The sequence below is a fragment of the Bidens hawaiensis genome, unplaced genomic scaffold, assembly GCF_021521415.1.
Source record: "Bidens hawaiensis isolate Kalapana, Puna unplaced genomic scaffold, B.hawaiensis_p1.1 tig00017719_1, whole genome shotgun sequence".
NCBI classification, from domain to species: Eukaryota; Viridiplantae; Streptophyta; class Magnoliopsida; order Asterales; family Asteraceae; genus Bidens; species Bidens hawaiensis.
Window position 1 is genome coordinate 5094 of NW_027492675.1, and position 16274 is coordinate 21367.

A 16274-nucleotide genomic window follows, 5' to 3' on the forward strand; every position below is an offset into this window, starting at 1 on the left:
GTCCTTTTCAGAATATGCTCCCGTAACCACCTGGACATGTGTCCTCAAATGATAGGTTCAGCTATACTTTGCATGTGCATGTATAAAAACCAGGACACGCGTCCTTATGAGATAGGATGATAAATAACCCTGGCCATGTGCACGGTTATAACGGCCTTGCCAAGTGTCCTTTATTCATTGGCCGAGAGATCACGTATTGCCCAAGAAAGCATCTTGGTAAATCTTCTAGAAAGTAATTAGTTAACTACAGCTGTCCTGAGGCATTACCTCCTGGTCATTCAGGTGGACGAATACTTTGTCCTGCGGATGACCTCTGAGGGTGCCAAGACGCTTCCACATAAGTCGCACGGGTGTTCCTTGGTTATGCGGGTGATTCATATGTTCTGCGGGTGTCTTACGAGGAAGAATCCTCTTACCCGCGTGAGGTTTTTAAGGGTATTTGGGTCTTTTTGGTACCCTACCTCTATACTATGGTATATCAAAGGAACAATGGATCATGATATTTTCCACTCTAGTTGTAATAATGCAACTCTAGTAGGATACAATTCGAGTGACTATGGAGAGTGACTATAGTGATAATAATAATAATAATAGAAAGAGCACTCCGGGCTATATCTTCAATATAGGATCAAGAATGGTTTCCTGGCAATAAAATACAACAAAAGGAAGCACTCCAGGCTGTATCTTCAATATAGGAACAAGAATGGTTTCCAGGCAATAAAATTTAATGTGTTATAATATTATATATATTAATGTGTTATAATATTATATATATATATATATATATATTATAATTAGAAGGTCGGTGCCCCCTTTGAAAACCACTGTTCATTTGGTCTTTATGCTTAGACTAAGGGGTGTGGGGGGCTTTAGTGGGGGCTCTAGTGGGGGCTTTAAGAGCCAAGAACCAATGACATTATGACGTGTGGCAGAGAGAGAAACTGGATATGGGGGTGGTGGAGCCCCTGGCCCCTGGTGTGGAGGGGCTCCAGCAGGGGCTCCGGCGATTTTTTTTTATTTTTTTATAAATATATTCAAACAACGTATTAATAAAAAAACTCATAAATTATTAAAAAAACACATTAATATCTAAAAAATAAAATAAAAATTAAAGTACTAAAAAGAAACATTCTTCTTATTCTTCGGCTTGGTCTTCTTCGATCAACCTCTTTCGGATACGTTCCTTTTGCTTTTCCATTAGCATTTGATCGACCGGATTTAAGTTACTGAAGTCTCTAGTAAGAAAGTCAAAATCTCTCATTCGACTTTTTTCCTTTTTGTCATAAGAGACCACCTCCATGGTTTTGTTGAAAGCCGGATGATTCTTGCGGCTCCGAATAAAACATCGGTTGGTGCGGTAACGACCATAAATCGTCGTCAAGATAATCTGAATCAAGGTTTGGGAACCAATTTCCAGCCATTTTTTTAAAAAAAGTTGAGAAGATGAATTGATTTTGGGTGAAGGTTTGAAGTTTTGGTATAAAAATGGGTGAAATGGAGTATAATTATATAGGAAAAATATTTTTTTTTTGGTTTGTTTTGCTCCCCAACGGTCCAAAAAACATAAAAAGATGTGCAGCTCTCTCTCTTCTCCTGCTAACCGGCTCACGCCTGCCTTGTTTTTCCCACTAGCGCCCTGGTGGTGTGGTGTTAGCGCCTGGGGGCCCGAGCGAAGGGGCTCTAGCGCCCCCGTTGAAGTCCCACACCCCTCAGTCTTAAGATCATGTACGTTATGCTGTTATATTAGTTTATTCAAGGAATACATATGTGTGGTAGCTGGCACAACCCATGTCTGATCCTACTTTTTTTTGTGGCTTTGATCTGTGATTTTTGTTCTCTCTCATCAGAAGAACAGTTGATCCCTCCGCCTTCATTGTTGCGACCGCCGATGCCATTTCCACCCACAGTACATACAAGGCTACAACCCTTCTCTCCACCTCCAAATCATACCTTAATTTGTGGAACTGTTGCAGGTCTCGACTGTCACGTCATTTTCGTTTAAATCCTTATTGCTGGCAGTTTTTTGGCGGCGGAGGACGACGAATTTGAGTAGGTTGTTTCTGTATATTGGTTACTTTCTTCCTCTACATTTTCATATCCCCTTTTTGGATTTACAACTTAAAAATGTATGTTTGATATTGTGATAATTTGCATCTGTTTAGTGAACCATTTTCGTTACTTAATATTAACACACATTTTCGTTACTTAATTTGTGATAATTTGAAAGGTTCGTGGAAAGTTATCCTTTGGCTTCTTTTGACTGAAAAGGTAAAATGATTTCGTTTACTTAAATGATGTCATAGTAGTAGTGTAGTGGTTGATGTTTGGAATTTATTAGGCCAATACGTCATTACAAGATGGTGCTAATGATGCCTTTATACACAAGCGTAGAACAAAGGTTATAATTTGGCATTTGAAGTCGAATAGGTAGACAGACGTTAACTGACCTGACCAAAGGTATGTTTGGTGGTCGTTAAGAAAGCGATCTAGAAAACATAATCCCCGACTAAAAGAATGTGTGAAGATGTTTCGGCTCGGTTTTAAAATACAACTAACAGCGCCTGTATGAACCTGAAGGATTACAAACCGGCTCAAAAGCTTTGCACTAAAGTTAATGTTAATGTTAATGTCTAATGACAAGTGACGGAAACGGTTGGTTTGGATTATCGGTTGCTTTACTCTCCGAACTCCCTTTGTTTGTTATGTATTACTACTTCAAAGAAACTATCATCAACCAAGTTGTTGTATATCTCAATGGTCTCACTTTATTGCTTTACTTGTAGTAGGTAGGGTCAACTTGCCGTGTATCTTTGTGTTTGCAAAATTAATGTGTTTTCAGTTGCTTATGTTAACTAATGGTGTAAATTGGGTGTTTTGTTTCTTGACATGCTAATGCTGCGAATATGAAATGTCATGGTTGTAATATCATACAGCCATGACGACTTGATGGAATACATATATTGTTTCACTAAATGCATATCTTCAATAGGCGTTGAGACTTTACTTGACACATATGTAAACCATTCAAGCGTGAGAACACACTTCCAATGCATGTGCGTTGTTTACCATTTTCATGTCTGTTTTTTATATGGGTTCCCAACCCCCCGCAACGCGCGCGCGCGGGGGGTCTAAATTCTAGTTAATATTAAACGAGACTAAAAAAAACAAATTAAAGGTTATAGCTTTATTTTCTGCTGAAGCTGAATACATCTCTCTTTCAACGGCCGAATGTTAAGCGCTTTGGTTACGAGTTAGTGGGTGTTTGGCATTCCTTATTTTTCTCTCCTTATAACTTATGAAATTGAATAAGTCCTTTTTTCTCCACTTTAATGTTTGGGAAGTTATAAGAACTTACGGATTTGTCCTTATTTATAAGATTAAAATATGTGTTTTGAATAAGTTGGGATATCCTAACTTATCTCCTTATATGTTTTGAAATACCCTTTCCAGCCTCCACCAGATCCTACACATCTCCCCTGTTGATCATTATTTCACCCACCCACCCACCACATCTGCCTACCTCCTTGCCGTTCATTAACCCAGCTCTCTTCAACCCTAATTGATCATTGAATTCGCTCCTCAAAAGCACACCAAACTCATCGATTAATTGAATTCATCTATCTGCCAATCTCATCTACCCCTAGTAACATTGAATTCATTCTTAAAATCCCCCTTATTAATACGAACCTGCCTCATCTTCTTCCATTAGAAAAACACACGGTGGTGTACAATTTGAAAAACACATGTCACCAGGTTTGTACATATAGATTTTCAGTCCGTTTGATTCTCTTGTAATTGGTGTTTAAATTCGTTTGCAAGTTATTTAGTTGAAACATGCTTGGTGTTTTGGTGATTCTAGTAGTATTGGATTTAAGTTAAGTAGCATTGGGGTTTATGTTTATGGATTTAAGTTAACTAGTCTTATTAAATTTTATATTTATGGTGTGTTATTAGATGCATATTATGTTTTGTTGCAAATAATTTTATATGCGTGACACATGTTCATATGTAAAAAAGCTTAGGTGTTCATGATCTATTTGCTATACTCAAGTTAAAACTTCATATTTTAATGTACCATATGACATATGTTTAGTTGTTTGCTCATTCATCCATGGTTGTTTTCTTATATTCACTAATGTGTGTTCACCTTGGTATATTGGATGTGTTTGTGTATGAATCATGGATATAGTATGCTTAAGACTACGAAAAACAAAAAAGTCTTGTGGGGTAATGATACATTCAAGGAGTTTATCGACGCGTGCTTGCTTGAACTTAGAAAAGGGAATAGACCCGGTACTCACTTTAGTAAGATTGGGTGGAAGAATATAGTTCAAACCATGCATGAAAAAATGGGCATAACCTTTGATGAGAAACAAATTAAAAACAAATGGGACGTCATGAAAAAAGAATGGAAGCTTTATGACCGCTTGATGAGGCATGAAACGGGGATTGGTGGGACGAGAAGTTTAATCGATGCTTCGCCTGAGTGGTGGGATGAGAAAATAAAGGTAAGTTCTACACTCCTACTGTTTTTTTAATCATTTGTAGTTAGGGGTGTTAATCGGGTCAACCCGATCGAGTTTCGGGTTAATCGGTTCGGCGACTGTAATCATTTTTTTTATATAAACATAGGTTTATCTCTAAACTGAGTCCATGTCAAAACTGAATGCATAATGGTTTGTAAAAAAAATTGACTTTGCTGAATGCATAATGGTTTGTAAACTGTATTGTTTAGTTCATGAATGCTGAATGCATTGTTTGCTGAATGCTGATGTATTGTAAAAAAATTGACTTTGCTGAATGCATAATGGTCTAAAATCTGTAGTGTTTGCTGAATGCTGAATGCATGAATGCATAATGGCTTTTAACTATATTTTTTAGTTCATAATGGTTTGCTGTATGATCTTTTAAAAAACAAAAATAATGACTTCATATTTCATCAACAACAACAGTAACCCATCTTTGTTTGTAAAAAAAATAAAAAGAAAAAAAGAAAGTTGAAAACTATATTGTATAGTAACAGTAGGTAGATAAACTATATTTGTCCATGTTATCTAATTTATCTTGTTGGTAGATAAAGACTTTGCTAAATTTAGGGATGCAAACATGGAAATATTTGAAACGCATCACGCTCCTTTGTTTCGGGATTCGGTTGTCGTAGGAGATCAAGCTATGACTCCGTTACAATTTCAAAAGGATAGCAATATAGAGGGCAAGGGAGACAGTGATGAAATAAGTTTGGGTGTTAATGTGCCTTTGTTTGCTAGTTTTGCTGGAAGTAGTTCGGGTAAAAGGAAGAAGTCTAATGATGTTGCCAACAAGCGTTCAACCAAGAGCAAAGCTTCATCTTTGGAGGAAAAGATAGATGGCGTAATGAAAGTCTTATCAACAAAAAGCACACAAACTTTTCCACCAAATGTCTCCTACCCAACAATTGAAGATTGCATGAGCATTGTCATCACTTTTCCCGGTTTCGAAGAAGGTTCCGATGAGTATTTAAGTGCATTGCGTGCTTTAATAGAAAAGCAAAACCGTGATGCTTTTATGTATCCAAAGACTCATGAATCCAAGATGGGGCTCCTGAAGTTACTTCTGAAGACTAATTAGTTGTTTTACATTCTATCTTATCGTTTGACATTATGTGTTGTACTACGTTTTATGTTTGTATTGCCGTTTGACATTATCGTTTGACCATATGTGTTATTCTACTTATATTTGTGTTATCGTTTGCATGATGATGGTGACGACTCTTTTATATTTATGTAGGATGGATTGTGACGACTCTCATTTGCTTGATGATGGTGAAGAATATGGGGTGGACGAGGATATAGAACTCAAAAGGTTATGTGCATTAGTTGTCAAAGGGATAATATTAGCTCGTGACTTGTGTAACGAACGAACGCCATGTCGTACGTCGGATCGCACATGACACATGTTTATTAATGAAATATTAAATGGTCATCCTAGAAGATGTTATGAAATATTTCGACTAGATGTACCAGTTTTTAGACAGTTATGTGTAGATCTTGTTACTAGATACGGACTGACACAAACCCGTAATGTTTCTATTGAGGAGTCGGTCGGAATCTTTTTGATGACTTTGGCTCATGGGTGTACGAATAGGTTTGTCCAAGAATCTTTTAATCATTCTGGGGAAACCATTCATAGACATTTCTATAAAGTTTTATCGCCTGTGCTTAAGATGAGTGCTGAAATACTCAAGCCAGCCGCAAACTATAATGATGTACCCGCACATATATTAAATAATCCTCGATATTATCCAATGTTCAAGGTATAATCTAATGTTTAAGGTTTTCATTATTCCGGTTACTTTAACAAATGCTTTAATTATTTTATTTTTGGTATATGTAGGATTGTACTGGCGCTATTGACGGGACACATGTGAGGGCATCGGTTCGATTGAACGACCAACCGAAGTACATTGGTCGAAAGGGATATGCCACACAAAATATAATGTCGGTTTGTGATTTCAACATGTGCTTTACATTTGTATGGGCCGGATGGGAGGGGACTGCACATGACACGAGAATCTTCAATGAAGCCTTACAGAGGTCGGAGCTTAAGTTTCCACATCCAACGAGTGGTTAGTAATTTTTAGTAATGCTTAAGTTTCCAAAACCGAACTGTTGAAAATTATAACCTTACCAAACCGAACCGTTACCAATTATAACCAAACAAACCGAACCGTTAGTAACAGTCCGGTTTGAACGGTCTGTTTATGTATTCTATATTAGAAGATTTATTATATGTATATTAGATTTAATTCCATTTGCTGTAATTTAAGTTGCAAACTTTTGGTTTCCACCAAATTGGAATTGAATGATTTTTTATGGGCTTGCAGCTCAGTTTCAAGTTCTATTCAGTTTATATTGAACTCAGTTTTATATTTGTATATTCTATTCAGTTTTTTATAAAGTCCTGATAAGTCAAAACCATGAAACCAAACCGGAACCAAATCGTTAGTAACGGTTTGGTTTGGTTCGGTTTTAATTATCCACGGTTCGGTTTCGGTTTTAGATGATTATACTTCTTAGTAACGGTTTGGTTCGGTTCGGTTTTAATTATACTTGTTTGAAACGACTCACAACTTTTTTTATTTGTAGAAAAATATTAAGTTGCTGATGCCGGATACCCAAATACTAAAGGGTATCTTTCTCCATACAAAGGTGCGAACATTCGTTATCATATACCGGATTTTCGGCGTGGACAAACTAGCGCTATCCGTGCTCTTCACGGACCAAAAGAAACATTTAACTATTACCACTCATCATTGCGGAATATCATTGAACGAACTTTTGGAGTGTGGAAAGCTAGGTGGGCGTTATTGAGGGACATGCATGTTAATTACATATACGATCACCAAGTGAAAATTGTCTTAGCATCGATGGCTATTCATAACTTTATTAGAAAGGCCGGTAGGTTTGATGAAGCATTTGAAACTGCCCAACAAGAATCTTACAATCCCATAGAAGATGGTCCTAGTGATGAAGATCATGAAGATGTCCCGGCTACAAATCGTACGGCTGATGATGTTATGCTTATGGCAGCGATAAGAGATGTTATTGCGCAAGAAATAATGGTATCGCAAAGCGAAATGTAGTATGACATTATTTTGTTATTATTGTGCATTTTTGGTGTTTTTTTAACATTATGAATGTAGTATTATTATGGTTTAATCAAAAAAATTATAATATATGCAAAAAAAATTTATGATGTATATTTTATAATTTCTTTTTCAATATGTTAGAGATGAAAAAGGTATAAAATGGTATAAATAAGCAATCCCAAACACTTTTTAAAAATAACTTATTCACTTGTAAAAAATGTCCTTTTTGGTCATTTTACATCAATAAGTTAAATCAAACACTTTTAAAAAAATAACTTATTAACTTATGTTAATCCAAACATTTTTTTTAAAACTCCTTATCAAACAGTCACAAGACATTTTCAACTTATCACAATAAATTCTTTTCACCTTAAATAAGGAATGCCAAACACACCCTTAAATATACCCCCACAGACTTCCAACAAAACTATATTGGGATAACAAATCAGCCATAATTCTAAGAAAAGCTTTGCAAGTAGGAGACTTCAATAGTCTAAGAAAAGACTTGGGATACATCATGTCTGTCTTGAAGGGGCATGTTAGATTATAAGCTAGACATAGACATATTAATACATTGTTGTCAGGTTAATTATATAATTACATAGTTAGGTTAAAAATTTTAAATGGTCACATATGGCTTGCTTATGTTTTGGCAGTTAAAACCGTTGCATTTAGGCGGTTATAACCTACATAAACCATTTTAATCTTCATTTCACATCAGTTCAATAAACAACTTTGCAAATAAGTTCCATTCACCCATTTATCAGATAATCTCGACACTCCTGTCTATGGAGACTTAAGGTATAATGTCATAGTTGGTTTTCACAACCAAGACAAATCCAATCTCACTCATAGCATTGTGAGGTTAAAACAACTACCAATATTGTGTCACAAACAAAGTACAAATCTTTTTAGCTAATTTATGAAATGTTCCTCTTTCTTACGTTTCCATTGATTCACTCGATCTCTTGCTTTCTCCACCTGAAAAGTTCATATACACGCATGTCACTTTGGTGGCCGGTCATATCTCATCATTGTAATAAACGATGATCGATGATCAATACAACTGAACTAGACATGGCCACACACGAATTTATGAAATTACCTCGACGTTCCAATCGGTTCGAAAAGTGACCCATAGCAAAATAACTGTTTGCATTGTCATACCCCCGATCATGCCCGCCCATATTCCCTATGTTTCATCAAAGAAATTCACATATAAATAAGATATGAAAATATACTAGAAATGAACAAAAAAATTAAGAAGTTGTAGGCTTGTTATCACCTTAATACCAAGATCAAATTTGAAAGCCAACAAAGAACCAAGCGGCACTCCAACCACATAATAACATCCAATATTCACATAGGCAACAAATGCTTGCCATCCACACCCAACAGCAACACCTATATATAATATGCATATTTAGTCTGTCACAAATGAGTAAAAATATTATGGTGGGAAGATTTACTTTTAGGAAGATATATGAAGATTCTTACCTGAAAGTACAGGTTGGATGCCATTTAGGAGAATGGAAAATGCAAGCAGCGGGGTAAGGTCTGAGACTGCATTAGCGACACTTTCACCATCGGTAAAAGCATAACTTATGACGTCCCGTAGAGACAAGATAATCATCATCATCATCATCGTACTCAGTATATCCCACCAATAGCAAAGCTATGGTAGGGTCTGAGGAGGGTAAGATGTAGACAGCCTTACCTCTACCCTATAAGAATAGAGAGGCTGCTTTCGGTGAGACCCCCGGCTCGATAGTAGTTTTGCATCAAGCCTTGGACATAAGGCACATAGCACTCAATCATCGGGACACCGGCTGATCGGTGCATGTACCCTTGTCTTTCGGCTATCAACGCCACTATATGATGCCTGATTAACCGTCCGGTAGAGACAAGATAGCAATAGCACATATCAGGCATACCACAAACGAGCAAAGAGTCACCACCACAACAGAAAATGCTGCGGATTTAGGATGTCCAGCACCTAGCTCGTTGCTAATTCGCACACTGTAAGTAAATTATGAATATGAACAAATGAACCAATAATTATGCGCTCGAAGTTTAATGAGTGGTCAAGCTCGATTAACAAGATGAAATGTTATCTACAGCACGTACTAAAGAGAATTTGATTGTATACAAACCTTGCGGCAGCATTAAACCCGATAGAAATCATCAGAACCCATCCAAGTATAGTAGAGCACACGGTCATTGAATCCAATGCTATCTCAGGATCTTTTAGTAGGCCTGTGATCAATATCATGATTTGAAAGTATCAAATCTCAAGACACAACATAACAGCAGACGAAGCGGATAACTTAAAAAAATCCCAAAGCCCTGAAAACGCCTGTATGCTGAACCCCGTCCACGTCTCCTTGAACCGATCACTCTTCACTATATACACAAACTGTGCTCCCACAATCACCCACCACGAAAAACTCAACACGAGTGAGCCGCCCAACAAGCCCCAGCCCCACACGTACAACGCGAGCCATGTCAACAAAACATGGACACCTAGCATCACGGCTGCAATGTAGGCGCTCGGGTTCACAACGCTTTGAGCTTGAAGGAACTTTTGAATCGGGAAGTTGGCCGCGTAGGCGAAGAGTTGTGGGATGAGGCCGTATATGAAGAGGGAGGCGACGGCTGCGATCTCGGGTGATTGGCCGATCAAAAGCAATAGCTGTTTGGAAAAGATGTAGAGAAACATAAGAGGAATTGCGGTTGCCATTAAAAGAATGGTTGATCTTTGAAGATAAACACCAAGCATTTGGTATTGATGAGCTCCATATGCTTGCCCACATAGTGTTTCAACTGCACTTCCCATCCCAAGCTACAAACAGTTTAACACACAGTATCATAAGATAGTTAAAAATGAGAATATAAATCAATAATGGGTGTGTAAGTTGCTTAGTTTCGCTCTTTGCTAGACTAGGCTGTTGGTTTCTTTGGTTTTTGAACGGTCAACGAATATTTCAAATGACCAAATTCACTAAACCGGGATACACTCGTCTTTGGACAACGCCCGTGAGCATTCGCCTGAAGGCACGACAGTGCGATGAGATAAAATTCGTTCAGTTCAAGGATCCAACCGGTTAACTACTCGCCTAGTCTCCTACTCTCCCATCATCACCCTGGTGACGCTGAAATTAAATGCCGGGGCACGAATCGAACCTGGAGTCACATTGAACATCAAGTCTCTTCCTTACCACTCCACCACCAACTTGATTTCTAATAATATCGGCTGCTTAAATAAATTATCTTAATTTTGTTTGTGTTAATTTAGTTTCCCGAGTAACAGATCGGTCTGCTTGCTAAAACTGTAGTAAATATACTTATTTTTGTTGAACAACAAAACTGTAGTAACATATACTCGACAATTATAACATGACTCAACATATATTCAAAACCTAACCGTTTTAAGTATATCTGCTTAAATTTTTTTAAAGGTTTTCTTATTGTGCTTTTCTAAATAAATCAACTTCTTGCCGTTAAACTAAAAAATAAAATTAAAAAAAAATTCTTGAGGAAAATGAAAAACAAAAACTAAAATTGAATATTTTCAATATTTCAAATATAATAACGTTTAACCTTTTCAACATAACCTCCTTGATTTTGTTGCAAATTTTTAGTCAGATAAAGTGGTAGGTTGTACATATATATTTAGCTAGTATTGAAAACATCAAGCAAAATAACAAAATTAAGATTCTAAATGATACGCATGAATTTTTTTTTTTTTTTTTTTTTTTTTTTTTTTTGGGGGGGGGGGGGGGGGGTTGGCTCCGCGGTTTGGTGAAGTTTTGGGCTAAAAATCAGATTTGTGGTTTTTGGTTTTTTTCAAAACCGTTTGGTTTTTGTTTTCGACTTTCGGGTTTCGTTCAGGTTTTTACCGTTATATTAATCGAACGAAAAAATTGACCCTAAATATTAATCTTCAAGGCTTTTATATATATATATATATATATATATATATATATATATATATATATATATAGGTTATGGTAAAAACGCATTGTTTTCTAGAAATGATAGGAATAAATATAGATAATTAGATCAACCCATCTAATAGCTTAGATCAGATATCATAAAGGTGTTTCTTAACTTTACTCTTTCCTTGGTGTATCTTACGGGCAATTTTATCCATTTAGTCTGATATTAATAGAACCGTCAGTTTTTAAAAAGTCAGTCAAATTGGTATATTATGCTGCAAACAATAGTTGCTACAATTTTATTTTAAACACCATTTCTTATTTTAATAAAGAATTCCCGGAGCAATTAATAAACAATATCCTCGGATTTTGTTTCTTAATATAATTTCTTAGTTCCTAATATTGTTTTTTAATATCATACAGTAGCAGCAGATCACATGTGATGTGATTATGTGAATGATGTTATGACATAACACCATTTCACTAATTTTTAAATATAAATACATCATATAATTATACAATCATACTTACGGTCAGGCTAAACGTACCCTCCTCCCTTGTTATCCATACACTCCCCCCCCTGAACTTTCATTTCCCCTTAACATTTGTAATTGACATGTTAGTGCATCTCATTTTATTTTATAATTCTTTTAAAATATCAAATAAAAAAACTATAAGTTTTTATTTTTGTTTTACAGTTTTTATATATTTTTGTTATTGATTTTATTATCTGATTTCTTTAAAATCTTATTAAAAGTTTGTTTATTTTTTTTACATGTATTAAAAAGTTTTGTATGTTTTCTTTAGCTAGTTTTTTTTTAATATATTAAAAACAATTTGATATTTTTTTGTTATGTTTGGATACATGAGATAAATGTTACATGAGAAAAGAGCTAATTTTTTTTTACCAACTTGTATGTTATTTAATCTTTTTATTTATAAAAAATAATATGATTTTTTATAAAAGAATGTAAACTATCTCTTAATGAAAAAAACCGCTCTCTAAAAAGATTAAAACAAGTATAGGAAAAAAACGTTTTTTTAAAACAAGAAAAACAACGTTTTTTAGATAAGAAAAAAAAACATTTTTCTAAGTAAGAAAAAATATGTTTTTTATTAAAGGCTTTTAAATATACATAAAAAGATAATAAAAAAAATGCTTTTATAAAAATGATAATAATAATAATAATAATAATAATAATAATAATAAAAGATAACAAAATGACAAAAGAAACAACAAAGATGTCTAAATTATATTAATGTAAAACTTGATATGTTTAGAAAATATGGATGTGAGAAGGGTACGTTTAGCAGCATCCAATCACTTACGGATGCAGTATGTTGTTTTGGTATTTGGCAAATAAATGGATCGAAATTCAAGAAATGAGTTAACGGTGGTGAAGGTCAAGATCCCATAATTGTAGGAACTAATTCCACTAAGTCTTAGAAATCTTCTTATTTTTATTTAAATTATTTTCTATATCTATACTATATATAATACATCAAAGAGGATCAAAGAGGGGCAAATTAAGACACTTCATATTAAAGGATTTACAACTTATTATGCATTAGGCACATGTTTAAGTAGGGATATATTTGTCTTTTACACACATATTACCCACATTCATTTGATTTGTATAAACATAATTATAAGTATAGTACCTCAACTTTACTTAAATTTTGTAAATTTAAGAATTAGTTACAACTTTAAACCCTCATGATTAACCATTTTTTACTCTAAGTTTTTATTCTTTTTAGTTTTCTTCATATATGTTTTACAAAAATATGGTTAACAAAAATCTGAACATACCTATTTAAACGAGCATATTTTTGTCAACGTTTCAATATAATTTTTTTTCAAAACAGATCGACGGTTTAAAATGTATAAGTTATTACTGCATGAATGTACAAGTTTTTTAAAGAACAAATGTTTACAATGTCATGTTTTATTATAACTACATATTTAATAATTTATCTCTTTAACTTGTTAAAATTCAAAATTTAACTAATACTTACAACTTTAACCCCTCATGGTTATCCAAATATTACTCGACTTTAATTTCTTTGCCTTCTTATATGTTTTATAAAAACGTGACTAAAAGTATTCAAGTTATTTAAAAATTTAAGATAATTAACGAACGTGAGTCATTCTTGGTATGAAGTTCAAGTCGAGCTAGAGCTATCCTTGGCTTGGCGTGCTAACAACTTTTAAGTTTTATTTTCCGCTATATCGTACGGGCACCTGACTAGTATATATATATTAGTGTGTGTGTGTGTGTGTCAAGTGTGTTATATTAAATTTAAAAATAAATTAATTAGGCAAATGTGAGAGAGAAAACATTTCAATAACCCACCACAAACCACCCAAAATCATGACCACATATTTCTTTGAGTTCTTGCTTTATTTGAATTAAAATTAATTCTATATATTTTGATAATTATGGATAAACTTTAGATAGAATGACAAGAGATAGTAGATGCATATAATTAGATGTTGGTGTGTCTTTGCTCCATTTATGTATGTGGTTCATATGACGGTGTATTTAATGTGTTTATATATTTAGTTAGTGTGTTATAGTTGATGATTTCGTTACAAGATTGGTGTGTTTATGTTAAAAATGAATATGCATTTAATGTGATTATATGCAAAGAAATATGGAATATAATTAAATTAATAATTCAATTCCATAAATAAATGATATGTTTGTTTACAATCTTGCCCTTATGTGGTATATTAGATCTAATGGTTAAAATCACTTCCTACACTTTTCAGGAAAAAGATACCTATTATTTTAACCTTGCTATAAATATATATATATATATACACACTAGTTTTTATTCCCCGTATTACGAGGTTTGTTTTATATTATTTGTTTCTAATATTAATTTATTTTTTGAATTTTTATTTTTTATTGTATATTGTTTCACAAATAAATGAGATATTTTAAACCGGTTTAAAATCTATATGGTTTGATGAGACTAAAGACCCGTTTATTTTTTTACTGTGAAATTGGTTTTTAATTATAAATGATAGTTATATACTTTTTAAATAAATCAAATATTAATTTTAAGTATGTTGATACTTTATAGGATTTTTTTATCAAATATTTGGTGAGATTAGTTTTTGATTTAATGAGATGTTATAACCCGTTTAAGAAATATCAGGGTTTGATGAGACCCATACCCGTGAATTCGGGTCAAATGCATTAGAAACCTCAATTTAAAAATAAAGCAAATCTGGTGACTCCAAAAAAAAGGGGAGCGAACATAGCGACATGTAGGATTTTTGTAGTTTCGTTTATATATTTTATAGATGGTTTGGATCAAATACAAATGAAATTAACGTATTAAACGTGACAAACAAGTAGAGTAATTATATATACAAGTAGACTAATTATGTAATTACATCATAAAGTAATATAATTACTCTATAATATAATTATATAATTTACTCTACTTATATATATAATTACTCTACTTGATTCTCACGTTTAACGCGTTAATTTCATATGTACATTAACTTTCTCACACACACACACATATATATATATATATATATATTAAAAAAAGTTAATGGATAATAAAATATTAAACATTTGGGTCTAGAATATTTAGATATAATAAAAGATACTTAAATTCAAAATTAACTATAAAAATGTCATAAATTCAATAACACTTAATGGTCATTAAGAGGCTACCTCTTAATAGTTTATAACCTTTTAATGGTTAAGAGGTAGTCTGAACAGGGAAGATGTAACAATTAAGAGATAGTCTCTTAACCATTCAGACTTAAGACTACCTCTTAACCATTAAGAGGCTAGCTACCAAACAACCTCGGTTTTAATGGTTAAGGTTCGAAGTTTTCTCCGTTGTTTTTTACTATTCTGATTCGGTTTTTCGGTTCTTCACAAAAACACAAAACTAAAGCAAAACCAATATTTCGGTTTTTACTAAACTTAAAACTGAACTGTCGGTTTCTAATTCGATTTGGCTTTTTTGGTCTTGTTTTTTTGTTTTTTTTTTATTTTCGGTGTGGGTTTTTTTGGTTTCGTAAACACCCGTAAGCATGAGAAACAAACACTCAGATATATATGTATTAGTGCACTGAATAAAAGAATTCAATTGTTACCATAACACCAAAGGCAAAGAGTTGGACGCCATTGTTGCCAAGTGACGCTCCGGCCAGCTCAAGATTACCGAGATGGCCACATAAGATTTGCGTTGACATCGATGTTACGTTGTTCAACACGTACACTATGATCACCGGAGCCGCTAGCCAGAACAAGCTATGCAGTTCCATGGGCATAGCTTTTCGGAGTCGCTGGAAGGATGTTAAGCTTGCATCCGATAGTATGTTCTCTAGTTCTGAGTTCATCGGTTCGCCTGGGACCGGTGGCACCACCAGTGGTTGTGCCAACTCACCATCTTGGGTGGAACTTGGATCTATTGCCATTTGCTAGAGTTGGGTTAGGAGAGCCTGTGAGTACATAGGTGATACATGTTTTGAGGATCTCAAATGACTACATAATCATCCCCTAAAGTTTGTATATATTTGTTTTGTAATTAATTGCTATTAGTTAAGTGCCAACTAATTATTAATATTATTATTAATGATTGATAAGATTATAGGCAGGAAATTAATTTTCTATGATCTATGAAGATTTTGTGACATTTATGATTTTACTTTTTGCAACTTTCGACCAGTTACA

At 34.0% G+C, this 16274-nt stretch overlaps 1 pseudogene; it reads right to left on the minus strand.

Moving 5' to 3' along the window:
- Nucleotides 1–8542: 8542 nt before the first annotated feature.
- LOC143554516 (protein DETOXIFICATION 40-like) lies at nucleotides 8543–15940 on the minus strand (annotated as a pseudogene).
- Nucleotides 15941–16274: the final 334 nt, after the last annotated feature.